Consider the following 25,908-nt stretch of genomic DNA (forward strand, 5'->3'; position numbering starts at 1 on the left):
TCAATGTTTGAGTATATGGAGTTAAAATGGCTACTATTTCATAAATGTTAAAGCCAATAAAGTACCCATAAAAAACTCAGTGTTTACAAAGTATATATAAATTTATGATGATAGATCTGCTGTGCCTTCAAAGGAAACATAAATGTACTTCTTAAATGGAATGAGTCTTGTATACTAGTCTAGAATGTCTGTGCTTTCTTTGATTTGTTGTTATAGGAGTAATGTTAATTAAGGCTCATAGCAACATATGGAGATAAAATGGAAGATTTGTATGTCTGAGTGATTCTAAATTCATGAGTAATCCTTTACCCATGACTTGATATCAACTTCCTTGCACAAACCAACTTTGCAGCCACATTATCTGCAGCAGCAAGAAATATTGCACCTAACTTAAGAAACTCATCCCTTGCAAAAGTTCTATCAAAATATCCTCCTAGAAATACTGGCCTCCCTTGCTACTATACCTCTTTTTTCAGTCTGTTTGTAGGTTGCGCATCTTCAATGACATAAATTTTACAATCCTAAACACTGTAGACTAAGAGTTTGACCTTCCCTAATTAGTTAAAGCAACACTCCCCAGCCTCTAATTGTCCTGATACTCACCATTTCCTTCCTCTTGTATTTTTCTTTCTAGCCCTTATTATAACAGTATTGTTATATATTTGTTTGTTTATATAAAACTTCCCTTGCTCAGTGGAATATAAACTGTAGAGCAGAGATGTGTTTTACTTCCTATTCTATCCTCAGTGCATAAAACAGTGCTTGGCATGAACCAACACTCTATAAATATTTGTTAAATGAATAAATAAATTCTATAAATCTCTCTAAAGTGGGACCAATTAATAGTGCTGGTTCTAAAAGTATCAAACAATTTAACCCTAATTGATACATCACATAACAGGGGAGAACTCTACATGAGTTTTCCTATGTTTCCATAGGAAACAGTTTTACTGTGAATGGAAAGAGGTTTGGTACCAGTTTGGTTTGGGTATCAGTTAGTTTGGATACCAGCCTGGGCTCAGATCCTTACACAGACATTTAGTTACTCTGTGGTTCAGAGCAAGTCAGTTAATATCTCTGGCTGTCAAAGTCATCTGTAAATTAAAGGTATCACTCTCTGGATTATTATGAGGTTAAGTAAAATAATGTTTGCAAATGTGTAGAATGTGGTAGGTGCTTATCAAACGTAAATTTTGTCCCTTTTCATCTATGAATAAAATGCCAAAGGCATAATTTTTAAATCTCTTTAAAACAAGCCCAAAACAAATTCCTTTATTATTCAGTGAGGAAGATCAAAATCTATTTTTCTCTAGATATTTGTAAAAATTAATAATAAAATTATTTGATCTGAAAATTAATATCAAAATCTAAAAGGAAAAGAAAAATGCAGTAAGTTCAATAACATTGTGACATCATACATACACGGAATCACTCTCAAGTAACTTTGAATGTTGAATAATAGGAGAAAAGATGCTATGCATAAGAAACCCATGAGAAACTTGATTGTATCAAGAGGGTAAAATACACTTTAATTTTATTCTAGTTGACCAAGCATCTTGGCCATATTATAGATTCATATCTTAGAAAACATCTGTATTTCTGATACATTAGGTCACTTTCTTTTAAGTTGCATTTTGCATTACGTACTAGAGTGATAAACAATATATCTTAGTAGATCTAAAATGGCTTGTCAAATGTTTGAGATCAGGTACTTACTGTAACTGATTTTGTATCATCTAGCAAACTTAACACAATGCATTAAATATAGAGGGTGTTTAGAAAATGTTGCTTGAATTAATTTGGTGCTAATAGATAATCTATTGAATTTATAAATTGGAGGGTAGTCAATACATTTACAAACATTATTTAATAGGATATAAAAAGTATCACATATATTTTATTGATCTCACCTACTTCTGTCAAAATTCACTCATTCAATAAATAAAGTGAACAAAATATAGAAAATAAAATCCTTCAGCAAAATAAGGAAAATTCAAGTCACAAGCTATGCAGAGTACAGGTCTAAATCTATAAAATTTAAGCTCAAACAATACTAGGCACTGAGAAGTAATATTCATTTCCTAAGATTTTAAGCAAGATACAAATGTATTTAAAGGTAAGTGTGATATATGTAAAAGAACTCTCTAATGTTCCTATAGTGAGCAAAGTGAAAGCAAAGGCAGTCTATGAAAGGGGAGCAGTGACTTTCAAATAGTTTTACTCAGGTACCTCCAAAAAAGGTTTTTTAAAAACTGTATACACACTCAAATATTTACAAATTGCTGTAAAATTTTTATTGTAACCATATAATTGCAAAAAAATGTAATTTCTGTGGTTGCTTTTTTAAACCATTACATAACTTAAAAAAAAAATATACAAACATTACATGACTTAGGGGTACTGTATGTTCTAAAACTTCATGTACTGCTTTGACATCTTTAAGTTTCATTGGCTCCTCAGTTTCCCTGCTCTCACCACATATGTCCCCACCCAGCAGGAAAGGTTCCTCATCTGACTAGTTTCCCTATCAGCCCAAAACTATAACTATGCAGCTAGAAACTCAAACCTGCACAGGCTGTAGCAAAGGATGGTTTTGATCTACCAAGCTCTGAGTTGTGGTCCCAGGGGTCTTCCACTGCACCTCCCCCCTACTTATGCCTCTGTTAACAAAAAAACTGATCCTCAGACTTATAGAGGAAAACATCTGTGGTATAGTGAAGGGGTTAATTCAAACCTTCCTTAAGCCAGTTTCCTTAAACCATACAACCACTGGCACTGGGGAGGCCCCTATCCCTAATGAAACTGATCTGAGGCTTTCTGGAGAAGGGAATAAAGGAATTGATAAATATGAACAGTATAAAAAGAACCCCTCACACCAAATATATCCAGTGACAAAAAAGGAAGGGGGGAAATAAAGAAAAAAATCTGGACACAAAAAATAATGAAAGTAAAAACAAAAATAAACAAATAGGACCTAATTAAACTTAAAAGCTTTTGCACAGCAAAGAAAACCACAAATGAGACGAAAAGACAACCCTCAGAAAGGGAGAAAATATTTGCAAATGAAGCAACTGACAAGGGATTAATCTCCAAAATATACAAACAGCTCATGCAGTTCAGTATCAAAAAAACAAACACTCCAATCAAAAAATGGGCAGAAGACCAAAAAGACATTTCTCCAAAGAAGACACAGATGGCCAAGAGGCACATAAAAAGATGCTCAACATCACTAATCATTAGAGAAATGCAGCAAATCAAAACTACAATGAGGTATCACCTCACACCAGTCGGAATGGCCATCATCGAAAAAAAAATCTACAAACAATAAATGCTGCAGAGGGTGTGGAGAAAAGGGAACCCTCTTGCACTGGAGGTGGGAATGTAAATTGATACAGCCACTATGGAGAACAGTATGGAGGTTCCTTAAAAAACTAAAAATAGAATTACCATATGACACAGCAATCCCACTACTGGGCATATACCCTGAGAAAACCATAATTCAAAAAGAGTCATGTACCACAATGTTCATTGCAGCTCTATTTACAATAGCCAGGACATGGAAGCAACCTAAATGCCCACTGACAGATGAATGGATAAAGAAGACGCGGTACATATATACAGTGGAATATTACTCAGCCATGAAAAGGAATGAAACTGGGTCACTCATAGAGACGTGGATGGACCTAGAGTCTGTCATACAGAGTGAAGAAAGTCAGAAAGAGAAAAACAAATATCGTATATTAATGCATATATGTGGAATCTAGAAAAATGGTACAGATGAACCTATTTGCAGGGCAGGAATAGAGACGCAGACGTAGAGAATGGACATGTGGACATGGAGGGGGGAAGGGAGGGTGGGGTGAACTGGGAGATTGGGATTGACATATATACACTACCACATGTAAAATAGATAGCTAGTGGGAACCTGCTGCATAGCACAGGTGGCTCAGCTCGGTGCTCTGCTGTGACCTAGATGGGTGGGATGGGGGGTTGGGGGGAGGAGGGAGGCCCAAGAAGAAGGGGATATATGTATACATACAGCTGACTCACTTCGTTGTAAAGCAACTATACCTCAATTTAAAAATAAATAAATAAATAAAAATAAAAATAAAACAGAGGTCCAAATTTTGACCCAGTCGGAAAATTCGACCCAATTTTGCTAAAAAAATGTACAGCAAGAAGATAAAAGGGTGTTAAATGGCTTTTGCATCTGGCTAGTTTCCCTATCAGCTGGAACAACTGCACTCGACCAATCCTCAATCCCAATGGGTTTCACTTCTCAGCCAGACTAGAGGTACCTCATCTTCTTGTTACTTCAAAGGTTGCCTCCCATAGGTCCTAGCTGTTCAGTCTGCTTCCGAATGCAAGCCCGGTGTGGTCCTGCATGGCAAGCAATATCCCCCTCTCTCAGGGAGCAAGTACAAGTCACTAAAAAACTGGGCTTTCTTTTTTCCCCCAAGGGAGGACAAAACATTTAAGTTACTAAAGCAAATATACAGAGTGATTCATTTAATATGTACATATTTACAAAAAAAGCACTTTCACGAGGAGGGGCGGCCGGGGCCGGCAGGTGGGCAGCGGCCTGGTGCCCACGGCAAATGTAGACAGTTGCGAGGGGAGAGTCTGTGCGAAGGCACTTGTCACAAGCTTCAATACTGCCACCGTCCCGGGGAGAACAGAGCAGTCAGGAAGGGCACTTCTGAAAGCACAGTTGAGAGATCTCTGGAGCGAGTGCTCTGGGCAGGAGCAAGTGAGGACGGCCGACTGGAGGGGACAGACTGGAGAGCTGGCGAGGGTCTGCCCACGGGCCTCGGGCCACGCCGACCGCCACGGGCCCCACCGATGACCTCAAGCCCCACTGCCACCGCAGATGCCACCGACAGCCACGGGCCACGCCGAACATCACAGGTCCCACTGAGAACCATGGGTCCCGCTGTCAGTCTTGGGTGGTCTCACAGACAGCCACAGACCAGGCTGTCTGCCATGGGTGGTCCCACCGACAGCCATGGGTCCCACTGGCTCTTTGGCCTGGAGCCACTGAGAACCCCAAGTGAGGAAGAAAGGAAGATTCTTTAAACAGTGCTGCTAATTTCACTGTCCCATGTTGGGTGCTGTATGTTTGGTCATTTCACACTACTGAGGGCAGAGATCCTTCCCTCAGCAACTGGGTGAATAAGAGGTGAAAACTAGGTATCTATTATCATCCATTTAAAAAATATGAAAAAGCTTTTCTTTAGCAGTCAATGTGTCATTCTTTTTCTTTTTGAAACTGTATTTCTACCATACTAGCCACACATCTGAAAAGATATTAGGAATAATATTTCATAAACTCTATACACAAAATCATTTACTTCTTGATATATTGCAAAATACTAAAGCCAAAAAAATCTCTTCACCTATAAATATATATTTTAAACACATATACATAGGTATTTTTCCATAAAGAACTTTAGTTTTATTTTATAAAAGGTATTAATGTTTTCTGTTCTTTTAATGTCCATGGGCTCAAACACAGAAAGTCATTACACAGCACACTATTATATAGGTACCAATCTGTATTTTATTCTAGGAATAGTACTGTTTTATAAATCTTTAGTATATGCAGAATTTATTTTAGTGTAATATGTAAAATTGAGACCTAAATTACTTTTCCAAATATAAAAACAATGTTTTAAACAACTCAATATTAATAATCTCTTGCCCCATTACTGCTCTGACAGACATTATTATATGGAAGTCTTCCTATTTATTTCCACCGATCTGTTTCTGCATCAGTTCCATGTCTTAATTTTCATAACTTTATATGTTTAAAATATAATAAAGTAAGCGAAGCACTTTACCCTTATATTGCAAAAACCTCCTTCCACACTCCAGTCTATTTTTTTAAACTTTAGGTGAAGTTTTTATACTTTTCTTTGTGTTGGCAATTCTTACTATGCCAATAATGATATCTTGTCTTTGTTATGTAATATCAATTTTTCAATAATACTTTTGCCTGATCCTATAATTTTTCTTCAAGGTCGATCATGTATATTCTATGAGAATATACTGATATCAATCGCAGTGAAAATTAGGCAGCATTTTACTAAAGAAAATACAGCTAAAAATGAAAAAGAGAGTTCATCGCAATCATAATCTAAGGGTTACTGCAAAGAATGTGTATGAGGCTCCAGGTGAAACATCTAGCATATCACAAATTAATGAAAGCCATAGGTCAAAAGTTGGTTGTTTTCATGTTCCCCTTAATTATACATAAATAGTGTCATTACTCAGTTACAGAAGTGAATAATCTGATAGGTGGTATCCTGATTCACAATGCTCTGCTAGGAGCTAGAATTACTCTCCGGATCATCAATAAAAGCATTCTGATCATTCCGCTGGCATATGTGTCCTAGTGACAATCATTTCCTATCATTCTCCTCTACTCTAAAGCATTACGTAGGTACTAATTATTTATTCAAAACCCAGCACACTATCTACCATTGCAAAATCACCTAAAATCAATACCAGAAATGGAGACGTGTTGATCTGAGAACAAAGATTATTATGGGTGTTTGTACAGTAAGATGGGAGTAATACATTCCTGAGAATTCTTCAGTTCTGGCTGAGCAACATCTCACTTGTAGCAGTAATCCTCCCCCCTTACATGTGACACTGCTTTGCTGAAATCTCATCAGAAGACACATACTGGTTAACAGTTTGGATGAAGTCTTATAAAACTGCCATTTTCAGGTTGAAAATACTCAAATAGAAACAGATGCGTGTTTCCATTTAATATTTCAGCTGCTACTGAGCATGTGTTTAATAGAAACTCTAATCTGATAGAAACAAAGAGTAATTCAGGGAGAAAAGTCTCCCTATATTCTAAATTTAACTTTGAGAAACAACTGAAAAAATGGAAATCTAGGAGCTTTTAGATTTGCATTATCATAAACTATTACTGCATTCTATTTTCTTCTTTTTCAGAGGATATGTGAAGCTAATGTTGCTATTATCCTATATCTCCAAGGTGACCTATTTTTACTGATACTAGGCTCATCAGAAAAGAGTGCAAGTAGACAAAATAGTGTTTATTTACTCTGTCAAAAATTTAGTATCAAAAGGCATTTAAAATAATTTTACTTCCTTCACCACTTGTTAAATTTAATTTCACAATTACACAAATTAAAAAAAAAAAAGAGAACCAAATTGCACCTCAGGAAGTGAAAAACACATCTGTGCCCATTTTCTTAATTTTCTATTGTTAAATGATGCAAGTCACTTGACTACTAAGTAGTGCTTTAAAGAGTCACATTTGAGACAATTTCTGTTATATTTTTCCTTTCACAGTAATACCTCTGTTTTACTTAGTTTGCTTATAATTAAACAACAAATCTCCCGTACTTAATTACTTTTGTTTTGTGCTCAGATTCTGCCTCTTAAGTAATTGGGTAATCAGTGATCAAGTGTATCAGGCTTGTAGACTAGTTCGATGTTTATAAGGTATTTGTACCGCCTCATTTGGTGGGGTGGTCTGACTGAAGATAATATGGATGGTATTAGTTGAATGCAGCTCTGGAAGAATGCTTTCAATTTATTTTAAGGACTGCAACTCTTGCTCTTACCCACCTACCCACTGGAGGAAAGTACACACATTACATTTCAAAGCGTAGAAAGGGATCCATTTATAACTGAACAATACTTTTATGAAACATTTGAGATCCAGGTGTTCTGAGAGGCTTACATTTTTCAATCGTGGCTATGTAAAAGTATAACTGGAAGCCAGGAAAGACTACCCTTGTTTTTCAGATTGAGGATGCTTCACACCAGGATAGTTACCATCGATAGATATAATCTGAGCTCTTGGCAGATGAAAAAAATCATTTAACTGAGCTTTCCTGTACCTATACTACAAGTACATTTTTGCTCCTACATTTTCAAACTACTTCTGTGTGATGTGAGAGTGAAATCTCTAATTTTTTTAAATAGCAGATATTTTTTAAATTAAAAAAAATGTAAGGAAAAGAAATGAAAAGCAGGAAGACGATGGCAAAAACTATACATCAGCATTCCGAATTCAGCTCACTAACCAAAAGTTGAGACAGGACATCTAAACTATGGGCCATCAGTGTTCTCTTAATACAGATGTTGCCTAAGTAAAGCTCTTGAGAGTTCCTTTGCTTTGTTTCTTAGAAGGTAAACAGCAGTATATTTATCTTTAGTGTAGAAATTCTGATGACATTTGTATTAGAACCTTTAAGTTCTTGGCTCAAGATTTGTCACCACTACTTTTCCCTATGAGACTGGATTAGCAATATCAGTGCTAGCAATACAGATGGACAAGCAAGCAAAACAAAATGTTTCTCCAATATCACAAGGTTTTCTTACCTAGTCACATAATGACCGAAAAATCACACCTCTCTAAAAAGTTCCAATTGAAAACCTCTTCAGGACACTGGATGCCGACTTATTAGTGCTTCTATTTACTTATTTTAATGTTATTCTCAAAGTATTTGTATTTTTAAATAAATCATTTTTTATTCTGTAAAAAAATCTTCAATCTGAGATTTTCAATTCCTTTCAATAGTCAAGTTAAAACACCCACACACCCACACACAAACCAGCAAGGCATTTAAATCCATTTTCTAATATTGCACCACATTCTATCAAGTACCACTAATTGCATTGGGAATGGAAATTAATTGAGAAGCCTTGGCTGTTTTTGCATAGCTGCTTGAATTTATACATTATCTTTGGAGTTCATTCTAAAAGAGCAGTTTTTTCACGCTGTGTTCACGTTTCATGACCTAATATGAACAAATGTATGTGTAATTTGCCAGCACGTCATCAGTGAAATGTTACGATTCAATGTAGCCGAAGTACATAAAAATGACAATATAGTTATTTCCCAATTATCCCACAGCAGCAGAGTAACCAGTGTTTCAATATAAAGTGTAATTGATTCCTAATTACTGTGCTTTCACAGGGAGGTCATAGTCCATAACTTCATTAAATAGTGAAAACAGAAGTAACTATTCATGAGGAAAGAATTAACATATACTATATGCTTATTTACTTTCTAATCTGTAAATGTTTCAGGTTCTGGTCTGTGGAAAGGCTGCTTGGTCAGCAATATGTCATTCAGATGTTCCTTGGGGAATAGGAAATTTGCCCAGTGATGTTCATTTGGGAGGGGGAAATAAAATATTGGCTTTTGATGTTTGACGTGCTCTGGGGGGGGGGGCCCAGTTCTTGGACCATTTCCAATACAGGGGTATAGAAGAGCAAGTATCCAAGTCTATGAATTTAGGGCACATTAACCATTATATACACTAGCCTTGATAGGGCTCTCATGGAGGATGGAAGAGAAGAAATGATAAAGTGACAGAGCATAAGGGACTAGGAGCTATCTATTGTGTTGGCCAAAAAATTCATTTGGGTTATGAAAAGTCCGAACGAACTTTTGGGCCAACCCAATATGACTAATGGGAGAAATGAATGAAGAGTGTAGTTTCTAATCACAAATGCTACTCAAATATTTTCTGTTTTAGAGAGGTCCATGACATAAAGGGAGAGGCAACATATACCTGTGTATTATGAAGAAATGAGCAAACAAAATGGAATATAATGAGGCCTGCTACATGAAGGTACCAAATATTGAGTTTTAACAGTGCTGGAGTTGATTTTCCTACCTTTACATCTCTCTATTATAGAGCTTTGTAAAGATGTTATTTTTGGTTACCTATAACTTGGCAAAAAAGGTTCAGATGATCTGCAGATGTTGGACTACAATGTAATCTAAACTATTTATGTTATGAACTATTTGAATAGTGATAGCAAAAAACACTCATTGGAAATCACTAGTATTTTAATTTTGGGCTGCCATAATTTTGGTGTACTCCCTGCAGTAAATTTGTCACATATGATAAATATGTCATCGACTAGAATGACTGTAATCATTCACTGGTAATTCTTTGAGTCTCAAGCCTGTGCACATCAGCTCACGTAAAACTGTACAAGGAAATATAATTGTATAATATAAATACTCAGTATAGCATGTGTCTGCTATACTGAACTAAATAACTGCTAGGCAGGACATGGGCTCATCTGCTAGTCTCATGTCCTTTCCATGGCATGATAATTTAGGAAATAAGCATTAGGAAGGCATAGTGGATACCTTTGCTGTCCCGTCTAATCTTCCTTTGGAGGCTGGTGTCCTAATCCCCCGGCTACTCGATGTATTAGCACATAAAGACGCAAGAGGGAGGGGATATGGAGATACATGTGTAGGTATAGCTGATTCACTTTGTTATACAGCAGAAACTAACACACCATTGTAAAGCAATTATACTCCAATAAAGATGTTAAAATAAATAAATAAAATTTAAAAAAAAACCCTCAGAGCAACCTACTTCTCTGGAGAATTCTACTTGGTCCCCTTACATGGGAGTCTATGCTTCTTCCTTTCTACCCAACAGATCCTAGACAAAGACTGAATCCTAGATCCACTGTCACATGTGTGAGTAACATTGTGCTTCAGAATAAAGCTAGTTTCCATCTAAGTTTTCATTATTCTTTAGCATTTTCCCCTGGCTATCTCAGCTCCTTCACTCCCCTTATCCTAAGGGTACTCCCCTAATAAATAACAGTACAAGAATCCCCATTTCAGATTATGAGACTGACGCACTGCCCACTGTACCAAGAGGCCGGGTAAGGATCCCCATTTCAGTCACTTCGTTGAGGAAATCCCACCAAAGAGTGGGCTTGGTTCTAGATTCAGGAGTGGTCCTAGGAAAAAAGTTCTAAGAATGACATCTGGAGCTGGGTTATTTATTGATTGTATGACCTTGAGAGTCCCATCACTATGGCAGGTAAACGACTGATGGACCCTGTCATACTATAGCTATAGTGAACTGAGGTGGCATATAGTTGGAATTGGTTACACTAGCTGGTGCAATGTCTCCAGCATTTGAAAGGTGTAACAGAAAAAGAAAATGTGAGAAATGTAGAATTGAATGCTTGTTCTTAAACACCACTGATATTTTGAAGAGAAAAAAAATGACAGGCTCACATCTATTAATCAATAACTTAAAGTAAGGTAGAGTTAAAAGGCCTTATTGATAGCATTTAAAGAGACTGTCATTGAAGTCCTAGGACAGAACCATTAAAGTTCAAGACCAGGATATAACTATAGCAGTGCAGAACTTCAGAAAAGCCTGTATGCTCAGCCTCAGCAAGTCTTCTACACCAGGCCAGGGTCTGGTGTAGAAGTAATAATAAAACCCAGAGATTTTAAAATGGGTACCTGTGTTGGTGTACAGGTAATAATAAAACCCAGAGATTTTAAAATGGGTACCTGTGTTGGTGCATTTGAGAATCTTGAATCTTGAGGTTCTGCTTAACTCTCTCTCAAGGTCAACTCCCTTTTCTTAGCAGACAGATCCCCTTTTCTAGCTGCTTGCTTAAAACAATGTAAGAATTTTCAATAAGGCAAGAATGTACAAAACAATGCATGCCCTCTTCAAGATGTGCCCTCAACTGCCCTCTTGGCCAACAGACTATTTTTGTCTAGTTCTACTGAGATATAATTGATATAAAAATTGTGTAAGTTCAAGATGTGTAACTGGATGGTTTGATACACATATATGTTGCAAAATGATGACTGCAGTAAGGATAGCTAACACATCCATTACCTCACTAAATTATCATTTTGTGTGTGTGTTGCTGTGAGAACCTTTAAAATCTACTCTCTTAGTAACTTTTAAATATACAACACAGCATTGTTAATTACTGCCACTATACTGTATATTAGATCCCCAGAACTTATTCATCAAATAACTGGAAGTTTGTACCTTTTGACTAACATCTCCCCATTTCCCCATCCTTCAACCCCTGGCAACCACTATTCTATTCTCTATTTCTGTGAGTTCAGCTTTTTTATATTCCATTTATTACAAAGATCAAACACTGCATTTGTAGGGACATGGATGGACCTAGAGACTGTCATACAGAGTGAAGTTAAGTCAGAAGGAGACAAACAAATATTGTATATTAACGCATATATGTGGAATCTGAAAAATATTGGTATAGACGATCTTATTTACAAAGCAGAAATAGAAACACAGACGTAGAGAACAAAGGTAGGGACACCAAGGGGGAAAGGGGGAGGGGGGTGGGTGGGATGAACTGGGAGATTGGGATTGACATATATACACTATTGATACTATGTATAAAATAGATAACTAATGAGAACCTACTGTATAGCACCGGGAACTCTACTCAGTGCTCTGTGGTGACCTAAATGAGAAGGAAATCCAAAAAAGAGGGGATATATATATACATATAGCTGATTGACTTTGCTGTATGGTATAAACTAGCACAATACTGTAAAACAACTATACTCCAATAAAAATTTAAAAAAAATAAAAATAAAAATAATTAGTGAAGGCAATGAGTAAAAAAAAAAAAAAAAAAAAAACTCATAATTAGGGTAAAATCTCACTATAACTCAACCGGAAATTAGTGGACCTAATCAGGATGAAGAGGTTTTATATATTGAAGGAGCTGCAAGCTCTGGCTAATATGTGCCAGCAGGACATGGGAAGTAGGCCCGGAAGGGATCATGAGGGTGGCAGCAGGTGGGTAGAATATAAAGCTGGGTAAGAGAGAGTTTGTCTATATTGGGTACTCTCTGATAGCAAATAACTTAATACTCTCACAAGGGATGATCTGAATGCTTGGAAAAAGGGTCAGTTTTCATTAAATAAAAATGCCAGAGCTGCCTTGGTAATATACTGATAAATAAATAAAAAGGATAAGAAAGGTGGCATGCTACAATGGCTTTATTATATATGACCAGAGAAATCACTAATCATTAGCGAAATGCAAACCAAAATGACAGTGAGATACACAACATACCTGTTAGAATGGCTACTATCAAAAAGACGAGATAAATTCTGCTGAGGCTGTGGAGAAAGGGGAACACTTGTGTACTGCTGGCGAGAATGTAAATTGGTAAACTGGTACAGCTGCTATGGAAAACAGTAAGAAGTTTCCTCAAAAACATTAAAAGTAAGACTATCATATGATCCAGCAATCCCACTTGTGGGTATTTATCCAAAGGGAATGAAAACAGGATATCAAAGAGATATCTGCATTCTCATGCTCACTGTAGCATTATTCACAATAGCTAAGACATAGAAACAATCTAAAAGTCCATAGACAGATGAATGGATAAAGAAAATGTGAATATATGTGTATAGTATACGCATACACATAAACACACACACACACATATATATACATTGCTCAGTGATTAAAAAAAAGAAGGAAATCCTGCCATTTGCAACAAGACAACATGGATGGACCTTGAGGGCATATGCCACGTGAAATAAGTGAAACAGGAAAAGACAAATGCTGCATGATATAATTTAGATGTGGAATCTAAAAACATCTAACTCATAGAAACAAAGAGTAGAATAGAATGGTGGTTGCCAGCAGCTGATGGGCGGGAAAATGGGGACATGTTGGTCAAAGGATACAAACTTGCAGTTATAAGATGAATACGGTGGAGGGATCTAAAGTACATAATGGTGACTATAGTAAAAAATACTATATTGTATATCTGAAAGTTGCTATGAGGGTAGAGCTTCAATGTTCTCAACATGACAACAACAAATGGTAATTATGTGAGGTGAAGGATGTGTTAACTGACCTTATTTGGTACTCATTTCACTATATATGTGTATCAAATCATCACTTTGTATACCTTAAATATTCACAGTGTCATACGTCAATCTATCTCAATAAAGCTGGAAAAAAAACAGAAAACTAAAAAGTTAACTATATTCCTTAAGAGAGAGATCCTCTTGCCTCCAAGTATTTTAATTATTTATGTCATATTTACCATTGTTTATCTGCCTTCTGAAAGATTTCTTAATATTCAGATTACCTACTTAATCTTTTGTCCCATGTAGTCTATTATCCAGTCTGTTCATTTAATCTTTTAAATAATTTTTAACATTTTTAAAAATTCTGGAGGGGAGTCAAGGTGGCAGAGGAGTAGGAGGACATGGAGTTCATCTCTCCCCATACACACATCAAGAATACATCTACAAATGGAACAATTCTCACAGAGCACATGCTGAACACTAACAGAGGACATCAGACACCTAAAAGGACAAGAAAGACCCCCCCACGTAACTGGGCAGGATGAAAGAAAGAAAAAGGGAAAAGGAAGAGGAGAAAGTGGGACGGGACCTGAGCCCCTGGGGGTGGGGGAGCTAAAGGAGAGGAGAGGTTCCCGCATCTGCGGAAGCCCCCTCATAGGCAGGGAGATCAGCTGGGACACAAGGAGCGCTTCAGGGGCTCAGAGGAGAGCACAGCAACCAGCGGCAGGCAGGACAGCGTGAGATCTACACAGATGGTCCACGCCACAGACCTGCGCACCCCAGCATGACACTTGTGTCCGCTGGTGCGCACAGGGGCTGGGTGCTGGAATGTGGGGTTTGGAGAGCAGACCAGGGAGGGGACTGCTGTTGGCTGTGAGGAGACAGCCTGAGGGGATGGAAGGCAGGAGCTCTGCAACGAGGAATGCTTGTGGAGGAAGCCCAGAACACCATTGAAGAAAATCGCCATCGCTGAGTGACGCGCAAAAGGCGGGGCTCTCCTCATGCAACAGCCCCCGCCTCCCTAGGCACTAGAGAGGGCTCCCCCTTGAGCGGGCTTGCGTGCCCCTGGCTGCTACCTCTCTGCCCCTCGCTGCCTAGGTGGCCTGCTTGCCCAGATCTCCACCTCTGCCCCTTCCCGCCTGACGGGCTGGCACATCCCAATGATCGTCACACCGGTGCCCTCCTGCCTGGGTGGCCCAGTCGCCCTGATCACCGCCTTGGCCCCCTTCCACCTGGGCGGGCTTGTGCACCCCAACTGCCCTCCAGCCCCTTCCCACATGGGTGGGCTCGTGTGCTCCGGAAGCCTCAGGAGCAGATGTCAGTGGGCAGCCCACAAGCAGAGGTGGGCCTGAAACCACAGCTGAGCCCCAGGGGCCGTGTGACTAAGGAAGAAGAGCTGAAATCTCTCCTTGTGGCTGCACAAACCACCGATTTACACTTCCACTGACGGCTTTGTAAATTCAGTGCCTGCAGAATATCTGCATGGATAACAAGTGCTTCCGTCGCTGAGATGGGTCTGGCTTTAGCAGCTGTGGGCTTTGTGGGCACGTACACATGGGGGTTGGGCCAGGCCAGAGTCTGAGCTGCCTCCATAGCTCCCACAGCAGGTCCACGTGCATGACTACCACAGTCCTGGGACCTGACTTCAGCGGGTCTGTGTTGGTGGCCTACGGAAAACAATGCCTGAGAGACACCAGGGCCAATTGCTGGCATACCTATGGTTAAGGTTGGACAGAGAACAGTGCCAACAACAGTGTACTTCATGAGCCCACACAGCGAGGGAAAGGTAACACATCAGTGCACACAGACACATGAACAGCTCCAGAGGAGGAATACTCAGTAGCTTCTCTCCCACTGGGAGTGCTCCAATCCTACCTACCTCACACCTCAGATCAGAAACACAGCTCAGAAACAGATCTGGGGGCCTCTGTTCCAACAACTAGACAGCAGACCCCACCCCTGACAGGGCTGTGACAACCAAAGAGCAAAGGGGAGGCCCCACTCAATATCCAGGGCAGGCTCTGGTCACCAAAACACCAGTCAACCCCCTATCAAGGGGGTAACGGCCAGCATACACTGAGGAAAGAGGTGGCAATCATCCATATTAAAACTGCCCTTGCACCAAAAAAAATAAAAAAAAATTAAACCCACAGGGATATTCCCATATCAAAATAGCCCTCCAAGAGAGTCTGAGGGTCTGACATCGGGAGCAAGAACCCCCAGAGCACTTAGCTTTGAAGGCCAGGGGAATTTGAGTGCAGGAACTACATGGGGCTGGGGGAAACAGAGACTCCACTCTTGGAGGGTTGGCTATAGCTCACTGTGGGGACAAGAACACTGGTAGGGTAGGCCCCAGGGAATATTATTTGGTGTGAGCTCTCCCAGAGGCCCCATTTCAGCACCAAGACCTAACCCCACCAGACAGTGTGCAGGTTCCAGTGCTGGAACACCTCAGGCTACAACAAGCAAGACAGGAACACAGCCGCACCCATCAGCAGACAGCCTGCTTAGAGTCGTACTAAGCTCACAGACACCCAAAAACACACCCCTTGACACCGCCCTGCCCACCAGAGGGACAAGACCTAGCTCCAGCCACCAGAGGGTAGGCACCAGTCCCTCCCACCAGGAAACCTGCACAAGCCCCTGGACCAACCTCAACCAAAAAGGGACAGACACCAGAAGCAAGAGGAACAATGATCCTGCAGCCTGTGGAATGGAAGACCACAGACATGGTAAGTTAGACAGAATGAGATGACAGAGAAATATGTTGCAGACAAAGGAGCAAGATAAAAACCTGCAAGAACAATTAAATGAAGAGGAGACAGGCAATCTACCTGAAAAAGAATTCACAGTAAAGATAGTTAAGATGATCCAAAATCTTGGAAAAAAGAATGGAGGTATAGACTGAGAAGATACAAGAAAGTTTTAGAGAGATGGAAGATATATAAAACAAACAGAGATGAACGACACAATAACTGAATGAAAAATACACTAGAAGGAATCAATAGGAGAATAACTGAGGCAGAAGAATGAATAAGTGGGGTGGAAGACAGAGTGGTGGAAATCACTGCCAAAGAATAGAATAAAAAAAGAAAAAAGAATGGAAGGAAATGAGGACAATCTCAGATACTTCTGGAACAGCATTAAACATACCAACATTCAAATTATAGGGGTCCCAGAAGACAAAGAGAAAGAGAAAGGGCCTGAGAAAATATTTGAAGCAATTACAGTCGAAAACTTTCCTAACATGGGAAAAGAAATAGTCACCCAAGTCCAGGAAGCACATAGAGTCTCATACAGGATAAACCAAAGGAGGAACATGCCAAGACACATATTAAAGTAACAAAATTTAAATACAAAGAAAAAATATTAAAAGCAACAAGAGAAAAGCAACAAATAAGATACAAGGAAATCCCCATAAGGTTATCAGCTAATTTTTCAGCAGAAACTCTGAAGGCCAGAAGGGAGTGGCATGCTGTATTTAAAGTGATGAAAGGGAAAACCTGCAACTAAGAATGCTCTATCCAGCAAGGTTCTCATTCAGATTCAATGGAGAAATCAAAAGTTTTACAGACAATCGAAAGCTAAGAGAATTCAGCACCACCAAACCAGCTCGGAAGCAAATGTTAAAGGAACTTCTCTAGGCAGGAAACACAAGAGAAGGAAAAGACCTACAAAAACACCCCCAAAACAATTAAGAAAATGGTAATAGGAACATACATTAAAAGGATCATACACCATGATCAAGTGGGATTTATCCCAGGGATGCAAGGATTCTTGAATATACACAAATCAGTCGATGTGATACACCACATTAACAAACTATAATAAATAATAAAAAACATATGATCATCTCACTAGATGAAGAAAAAGCTTTTAAAAAAATTCAACACCATTTTATGATAAAAAGACTCCAGAAAGTGGGCATAGAGGGAAACTACCTCATCATAATACAGGCCATATATGGCAAACCCATAGCAAACATCATTCTCAATGGTGAAAAGCTGAAAGCATTTCATCTAAGATCAGGAACAAGACAAGGATGACCAGTCTCGCCACCTTCATTCAACATAGTTTTGGAAGTCCTAGTTACGGCAATCAGAGAAGAAAAAGAAATAAAAGGAATCCAAATAGGAAAAGAAGATGTAAAACTGTCACTGTTTGAAGATGACAGGATACTATACATAGAAAATCCTAAAGATGCTACCAGAAACCTACTAAAGCTCATAAATGAATTTGATAAAGCTGCAGGATACAAAATTAATATAGAAACTCTCTTGCATTCTTATATTCCAATAACAAAAGATCAGAAAGAAAAATTAAGGAAACAATCCCATCTACCAACACATCAAAAATAATAAAATACCTAGGAATAAACCTACTTAAGGAGACAAAAGACCTGTACTCAGAAAACTATAAGATACTGATGAAAGAAATCAAAGCTGACAGAAACATATGGAGAGATATACCATGTTCTTGGATTGGAAGAATCAGTATTGTCAAAATGACTGTACTACCCAAAGAAATCTACAGATTCAATGCAATCCCTATCAAATTGCCAATGGCATTTTCCACAGAATTAGAACAAAAAATTTTACAATTTGTATGGAAACACAAAAGACCCTGAATAGCCAAAGCAATCCTGAGAAAGAAAACAGAGATGTAGGAATCAGGCTCCATGACTTCAGACTTTACTACAAAACTACAGTCAACAAAACAGTATGGTAATGGCACAAAAACAGAAATATAGATCAATGAAATAGGATAGGAAGTCCAGAGATAAAGCCACGCACCTACTGTCACCTAATATATGTTAAAGGAGGCAAGAATATACAATGGAGAAAAGACAGTCACTTCAATAAGTGGTGTTGGGAAAACTGGACAGCTACATGTAAAAGAATGAAATTAGAACACTCACTAAAACCATACACAAAAATAAACTAAAAATGGATTAAAGACCTAAGTGTAAGGCCAGATAGCATAAAACTCATAGAGGAAAAATAGGCAGAACACTCTCTGACATAAATTGCAGCAAGATCTTTTTTGCTCCACTTCCTAGTAATGAAAATAAAAACAAAAATTCAAAAATGGGACCTAATTAAACTTAAAAGCTTTTGCTCAGCAAAGGATACCATAAACAAAATGAAAAGACAACCCACAGAATGGGAGAAAATATTTGCAAATGAAGTGACCAACAGGGGTTAATCTCCAAAATATGCAAACAGCTCATGCAGGTCAATATCAAAAAAACACAAATAACACAATCAAAAAATGTGCAGATCTAAATAGACATTTCTCCAAAGAAGACATAGAGATGGCCAAAAAGCACATGAAAAGATGCTCAACATCACTAATTATTTGAGAAATGCAAATCAAAAGTACCATGAGGTATCACATCACACCGGTCAGAATGGACATCATCAAAAAACCTACAAACAATAGATGCTGGAGAGGGTGTGGAGAAAAGGGACCCCTCCTACAGTGCTGGTGGAAACCGAAATTCGTACAGCCACTATGGAGAACAGCATGGATGTTCCTTAAAAAACTAAAAATAGAGCTACCATATGATCCAGCAATCCCACTCCTGGGCATATATCCGGAGTAAACTATAACTCTAAAAGACACATGCACCCCAGTGTTCACTGCAGCACTATTTACAATAGCCAGGGCATGGAAGCAACCTAAATGTCCATCAAGAGAAGAATGGATAAAGAAGATGTGGTGCATATATACAGTGGAATATTACTCAGCCATAAAAAAGAATGAAATAATGCCATTTCAGCAACATGGGTGGACCTAGAGCTTGTCATTCTGAGTGAAGTCAGATAGAGAAAGACAAATATCATATGAAATTGCTTATATGTGGAATCTTAAAAAAAATGGTGGAAATGAACTTATTTACAAAACAGTAATAGAGTCACAGATTTAGGAAACAAACTTATGGTTACCAGAGGGGAAAGGGGGGGAGGGATAAATTGGGAGATTGGGATTGACATATACACACTACTCTATAACTAATAAGGACCTACTGTATAGCACAGGGAACTCTACTCAATACTCTGTAATGACCTATATGGGAATAGAATCTAAAAAAGAGTGGATTTATGTATACATATAACAGATTCACTCTGCTATACTCCTGAAACTAATGCAACATTGTAAATCAACTAAATTTAAGATAATAATAATAATTCCTATAAGCTCTTTAGTCTATCATTGCTCTTTCATAACAGCTGGTTATTTTCTCTGGTTATTTTCTTAGAGATACAATGTCTTCTTGCATTTCTCTAGGGGTATTAATTTGAATTTTTAATGTCCTCTTTTAGTGTCTGAATTATATCTGCTTCTTTCAGTGTCATTTGTTCCATGTCCTCATTTTGGTCTATATATTTCCTGCTCATAGTTACTCTCAAATTTTTGATGATTCTTAGTTCATATTCATGAATGAAAGACTAGATTATGTGAATTGTCTCTACAGTTGTCAGAATATATTTTGCAAAATGATCTCTCCCTTGAATGAAACAACTGACAACTCACATTAAGTAAGTAGAAGAGATTTGTCAACAGGCTAGCATCCCTAAAGGGGACCCAGACAGTGTACAGGTAGGCATTCTAGTGTCCTTCTCAATCTCTTTAGAAGAGCATTATTATGAAATTGGATTAATGCGGTGAAAGTTACATCTGGGCTGAGGTGTCTTTTTTTGTTTTTTGGGTTTTTTTGACTCACATTTTAATATAGAAGCATTTCAAGCTTAAATAGTTCTTTATTTCAGTGCTTTAAACCTTTAAATCCACACAAGTATCTTAGGAAGGCTTACTGCCAGCAATTTTATATACATGGGAGTGGTGAAAGAATGTGATTAGTCCAAGTATTCAAACTGTGTTTCTTTAAATACTCAGATGACCATCCTGAAGCCATTTCCTATTCTATAATTTTTTTTAAGTTTGAATTTAAAACCAATCTCAACTTTCTTTAAGAGGAGCTTACGCAGCTCTGGTGGTCGGGTTCTGGTTTTCTCGTATCTATTTGACATCTCAAGAAATCTTGTCCTTTTTGACTCAGATCTTCCAAAATTTCTCAACATTTTAATTTCTTAACAACTCTTTACTTTTAATGAGCAGGGCCTTGTGTTCACTATTTTTATTCTGTTTTCTGCCTTTTTCTATATGTGTTGAGTCCAACACCTTGAATCAGAATTCAAATGGCTGGTTTGTTTATTATAACTTTCAGGGCTGACTTTAAATAAACTGAATGAGTCCACTTAACAATTAGAGGTTGCAAAGATCTATAATTTATATTGTAGATAAAATACCAGCAATAAAATTGAAATTTCCTATGCTATTTTAAGTGAATATCTATAAAAGATATGAATTGAGATCATTATTTTAGAGTATAATTGAAACCTGTATTACAGAAGAATTGGAAAAATACATTTTTCCAGATACTCAAACTATAAAATGGTTCAAAACCTCTTTATCTTTTCCTAGTTCCAAAAATTGATGACTTACTGATTGTGCTTTAATTATTAAGGAAAAAGATGTTATTAGATACTATTTATGAATTTCCGTTATTTGTTTTTAAAGCTTCTGGGATTTTTTAGTTAAAAAATATCATAAGATTGTGTGGTGAGATGTTAAAGAAAAATATATGAGTTTCCAGGAACATTTTTCTCTCAATCAAGATTTTTTTGCTACTATAAAACCAAGTCAAAACCAAAAAGATACTAAAATGTAAGCTGCTTTAAATTGGCAACTCTCACCCCACACCATAAAGTTCAAATTGCTTTAGCCCTCATCAAATTCTTGTGATTCTTAATAATTATGTAACTAAAGACTACAAATTTGAGATTATAGTGTGTGTGTATATGTATTCTCACAAAAAATATAATTTTGTATGTTTTATGTATTAGTACGCTATTTACAATTTCCTTTTAAAGCTGGAAAGTTGGTGATAATAATTAGTTCTTCTCATTATCCCTTTATAAACAGTAAATCAATCTGATGTTTTGAAATATTCTGTTGGCTACTCAAGAAGTTAGTTACAGTTGTCCCTCTGTACCTGTAGGGGATTGGTTCCAGGAGTCCCCAGAGACACCAAAATCCAAGGATGCTCAAGTCCCTTACATAAAATGGCTTGGTACAGTGAATACAGTTGGTCTTCTGTAACTCCGGATGTGAAACCCGCAGCTATGGAAGGCCAACTGCATTTTCGAGCATTGGTTCTTCATAGGAAAGTCAAAATTATAAAATCTTTTATTACTACAATCACGAAAGGAAAAATCATGGATAGAACTTTGAGGGCCTGAATTATAATATCCAGAGCCAACTTTTCTATAGCATACATGACAGGAAATTCAAACACTGCCTTCTAAAATGAGTTAAAATCATTTGAATAAAGGGCAGACAATTTATCCTTGCAACTCCAAGAATTAAAGAAAAATACCTCAGAATTATTCTTACTAAGCTGGTTTATGAAATATGAATTTCTCATGTGTTCATGAAAATTCTTGTCATATAAAGTTGGGGGATGTTTTACAAAATAGAAAAAAAAATTTTTTTCTAAAGGTCATCACAAGAGTGAATTTATCAAGATCTCTTAACTTTATATCCTAGAAAGTAGAATAAGAATGTTAAGTATGCGGTGACATAATTTCTAAAGAGTTCTGAATGTGCAGCTTAACAAATGTTTTTTATTTTTTTCCTGTTAAGCAATTAAAATATGTAAAATAGCAAGGAATTGGCTCTTTAATGACAGTCTAATGAATCATTTGACTACAAACATTTTAATGAAGTTTATATTTAATACACTAGTTTTCAGATATGCAAAGAAAACAAAGCTTCTTTGTTTTCTGAAAAAGCTCTCCTCTTTCTCATGAACTCCACTGGGAACAGAAATGAAGTATAGATTTTAATTTATCCTTTTAATATATTTTCTTCTCTTTTGGTTTAAAATGTCTTCCAGGGAACTCACTCTCTTTCAAGTAAATGAAATTGCTCTTCCTGGAGGTTTAATCTGTACATATAGGGAAAGGGAGTCTTGCATGATACAGTGGTTGTGGGTAGTTGACTTCTCAGCTCTGAGTAAAAGTGTTCGTGTTACTCTCCTTTTCCACTGGTCTTTACATTTTTTTCTTACTGGTACTACAGGGTCCCCAAATAGTTGATACTTCTACATCTTTCCTCTGGCTCAGGCTGTACATTTCACAACTTTATTGTGGAGTTACTTTTCCCCCTTGGTCCTAATAGCAAAACTGCTGACTTTACTAAACTACCTCTTGCATCCTCCAGGGAAGAGTAAGAACTTCTGGATCCTTATGGAGCCGAGAGAGGCTCATGAGTGCGAGATGTGGTTTTCTTATTGCCCAAACATGGACAATTCAGGGACTGCATCTTAGCCATGAAGAAGCAGCTACTGGTGATTAACCTGCAGGTTTCACACTCAGTTTAACAACCATTGTTGCTTGGCCTTCTTGTTTTCACATGGGGTCACCATGTCTGCAAATCTTCTCTGATAGTTACAAACTGAGGATAGTGTAGGTCCTTGGACTTTCCCCTCATCCTAATGGCCCATCTTGTCTTAATGCTAAGATTTGTCCCAGTGTTGAAAGTCAGGGCACATAAGCCTGATCATCTGTTTCTTTGATGTCTTGTTTCCTCTTCTTATTTCTGCATTAGGATGGTATAGGTGAACTATATTTACTTTTACAGTGTTCATAATAATTATCTTCACCTTGTATGTTGCTGTGAAAAAAATCCCTAAATAATTGGAAAATATGAACTTATAATTATATAGGATTTTCATAAATCCTTTGTAATTAAAAAAAAAATTCTAGGCCTTTTAAATTATTGTGGAAGTCTGCTAAATAATCTACACTTTTTTTGTAAACAGACTGAATAATTTTATTCCATCAGTTCTTTCTGATACCTATTCTAATAGCCACTTTATTAGTTAGGGTTCTGCCGAGAAATGGAACCAATAGCAGGAGGAATAAGGGGAGGGGAGAGGGAAAAGGAGAGGAACAGGAGGAGGAAGAGGGACGGAGAGAGAGGGAGACAGAGAGGGAGATGGAAAGGGAGATGGAAAGGGAGATGGACTTATTTTAAGGAACTGGTTCACATGATTGTGGGAGATGGTAAATCGGGAAGGTGTAACCAGGCTGGCAGGTTAGAAACTCAGTCAAGAACTGATTCTTGTCTTGAACAGTCTTGAGATAGAATTTTTTCTCCCAGGAAACTTTAGGTTTTGCTCTTAAGGCCTTCAAACGACTTAATGAGGCCCAATGCATTATTGAGGGGAAATCTTTACTTAAAGCCAACTGATTGTAGGTATTAATCACATCTACAAAATAGGTGAGGTTCACATCAACACAGAGATTACTGTTTGGTTAAATAACTGTACTATAGTCTAACCAGATTGATAATAAAACTATGCAATTTCAAGTATCTATTTCACCTGTCATAAATTCTCAAATAGCAGTATACTAGATAATATTATATTCTGTGCCTGCTTAAAATTTATTGAAGTAAAATGTACATATTTTCCTACGACACCAAATGTATTCATTAATATTCACACACAAAATGGTAAAATATAAATAATAACAAAGTAATTAAAAACATAATTTATTATTTATATTTACCATAATTATTTGATCCTTACCTGTGCTATTTAGAAACAATACAAAGAGAGAGTAATTGATATACAATATGAGAATACAGCGAATTATGTCTCATTTGGAAACAGTTCTGATATTTGAGATATATTTTCTCCAACATTCAGTTTTCTACATTATGGGAGTTCAAAAAACACTTCCAGATAAATATGCTTATATATTATGTTCACTTTATTGTTTTTATGCTCCAGTTTACATGTGATAATAATTACATCTCATACTGAGTTTGTATCTCACATTGAACCTAATGTACATTTACTAATCTAATTTTTTAGGAACGATGATCTTACTTTCTAAACTAAATACCAGGACAGAAGAGTCTGATACTTCTTCTGAAAATAGGACCAATTCTTTGAAATCAAAATTGTCCTTAGAAATCTAGGATATATATAGTTGCTACCATTCATAGAGGGAATTTTTATACTAAGAATTCTAAATTAGTTTCAGGCAACAAACTAGCTAGAATTTGTTAGACACTAAAAATGTGTACATGATTTATGTAACTCATTGAATACACTTATTTATTTTCATGACTTTATCTCTGTTCTTAAAGACTGAGCAGATGTGTGTGTATAAGAGATTGTTGTTAATGAAAAATAAGGAACAGTTAAATGTAAGATATGACACCAAAAATAAAACAAAACAAAGCTATGCAAAATCCTACTGCATAATTATAAGTATGTAGCTATATTCCTTTTTTTCCTACCTTCTCAAAATTATATAGAAATCAGATTGTACTGTTCTTATTATAGAAAACATAAATAGAAAGTAAAAAGCAAGACTTGAACATAAAAAAAGAGGCATAAATAGAAATGAGAATATTGCACTATGGAAAAATCAAGAAAAAGAAAAATAAGTTCAAAGGTCATGATAGACATCAAAATTTCTGCCACAGGATTAAGTAACCACAGGATGGACGTCTAAAGTCTGGAGAAATATTGTAAATCCAATTACAACCAAAAATTTATTTTAATATGATGAAATATTTATACTCTATCCTGGTGAACTGGTGGATAGAGAACATTCCCAATTGCTGGTGAGAACAGGTCAAGTTTACAATGTAGTGAGTCTAATTCAATGAGTCAAGAAAGAAAGGCACAGATTCTTCCTCAGGCAAAATATCAATAGCCATGTTTGACAATATGTCCAGCCAAAATTGTCTAGTGGGAGTGTAAATAACTTCAGCTCTCTTAGGGCAACAGCCATATCTGTTTAGTTTGACATTCAGATAACAGAAGAATGTCTCTCACATTAAATGTGTAAATAGAATTTATATTTTAATATATTATTTATTTGTACTGTTTATTGACCATCTGTTCAACTGGAATTTAAGCTTCATAAGAAAATATATTTATTCTTTCTCTTCTGCTCACTACTGTTTCTGGTACATAGTAGGTTCATAATAAATATTGACAGAATGAATTCATGAACAAAATATATGGAAATTTTAATTGAGTCTTCAACTCATAGATGTGTCTATACATTATTTTCCTTAAAAAATTTTTTTGTGCTCCATGAACATAGACTCCAAAAAAATCTTGATTTAAAAAATCTACTTTATTGCCCTTGGGTAGATATATTTTAAT

Source organism: Balaenoptera ricei, chromosome 5, assembly GCF_028023285.1.
Source record: "Balaenoptera ricei isolate mBalRic1 chromosome 5, mBalRic1.hap2, whole genome shotgun sequence".
NCBI lineage: Eukaryota > Metazoa > Chordata > Mammalia > Artiodactyla > Balaenopteridae > Balaenoptera > Balaenoptera ricei.